We start from the raw sequence: 1,573 nt of genomic DNA, 5'->3' as shown, positions 1-1,573 counted from the left end.
ACATGATGCTGGCATTGGCTGGCTGTGGCCTGTGTAGGGCTGAGGACCTCCCTAGGCTCACGGTGGCCACTTCTGCATTTCTGTTTAAGATACACCCAACAGAGATTCTATGGGAATAGGTGGAGTTTTGGGGTCCTGGAGAGTCAGAGGCTCTAGCTTTTCCCACCCAATGTCAGGGTAGAGAAACAGTCTCAGCAGCTACCCCTGGGCAGAAGCCCATGGGCCCGGTGAGGGTGCGTAAGGCCACCCTCAGGAGTAGGGACATAGAGGCTCCTCTGTGTCACAGGTTGTGAAGATGTACCCACCCTGACTCACCCACAGAGCCTGGCTCATGCCCTCTTCCCCTCCGTGGTCACTTGGGCTCTTTCCAGCTCATGTTCACCACACATAGGGCAGCTGGGAACATACTGGTGGAATCTTGGGTGTGCTTCATTGTGACAAAGTTCAATTGACCAGATTTTCTTTTATGGACCATGTTTTCAGCGTTGTAACTGAAAATCTTCAGCGGCCATGAAGATCTTGTTATGAAATGGGAGTCCTTGTCCCAGGTGATAACCTTGCTCTAAAGTCTGCTTGGTCTGATATTAGCACGGGCACCCCCTCTTTCTCTGTGTCTTAGCATGGTGGCTCTTTTTCTACCCTGTCCTTCTTTTTGGTTTTGTTTTACATCAGGAAATGGTTCCAATTTTTATTCACAAAATTATTCATTAAAATTGCAAAAGTAGAGTTAGAGTCACGGATAACAACAGAGTAAGTGGACCACGAACCTTTCCAAAGACACCTTGAAAAGTTCCAATAGAACCACAGGCTGGACTAGAATTCTCACTTAATCTCTGGTTGCACACAGGTTCCACTCACTCTTGCATTTTCTCACTGAGCTCCTCCTTAAATTTGTCTTTCTCTTTCCCAATTTGTTGGCACTTGGCTTTGTGTTCAAGGAATTTTTTTCTGTATTTGTCCAGTTTTAACCTGGCAATCAGCACCTTACTTGGGTGGAATCCCACATGGACAGTCATGCCATTGGTCTTTTCATGCTGCACACACTTGATATAGATGACATATTTCTTTCTGTGCACCTGGACTACCTTGGCAATCTGCTGACCTTCATAGTGTCTTCGAACCACCTGGACCTTGTCGTCCTTGAGGATGGGATGGGGTGGATGTTGTATTTCTGCTGCAGCTCCTTGGAGGGTCGGGAAGACACGGTCTTCTGCACACGTGCGAGGGAGCATTGAAGTGGCGTTTGTGGGTTTTGTTGTGGTCTGAGGTCTTGAAGAGGCTGAACTTCATGGTGGTCATCTACCCCTTGCTGGCGTGTAGGGCTGGACTACTTTGTTTCTTATTAGCATATAATACTTTTTAGGAAGGATTCATTGTGACCTTTCATATGTGCTTACAGCGTATCTTAATTAGATCCACCTCCTCCATCATTCTCACCCTTCCTACCCCCTTTTTAGGACAATTTTGACAGGTTTCGTTGTTTTATCTTCATACACGTATACCAGGTACCTCCACTATACATGTTCACTGTCCTTTCCCTTAGGCCATCCTCCCCCTCACTGATGCTCTCTCC

General features: G+C 46.9%; 1 pseudogene; it reads right to left on the bottom strand.

Annotated features, from left to right (window-relative positions):
• Nucleotides 1-837: 837 nt before the first annotated feature.
• LOC109698201 (large ribosomal subunit protein uL24 pseudogene) lies at nucleotides 838-1,290 on the bottom strand (annotated as a pseudogene).
• Nucleotides 1,291-1,573: the final 283 nt, after the last annotated feature.

Source organism: Castor canadensis, chromosome 1 (genome assembly GCF_047511655.1).
Source record: "Castor canadensis chromosome 1, mCasCan1.hap1v2, whole genome shotgun sequence".
Taxonomy (NCBI): Eukaryota; Metazoa; Chordata; class Mammalia; order Rodentia; family Castoridae; genus Castor; species Castor canadensis.
This window is presented reverse-complemented; position numbering and strand designations above follow the sequence as displayed.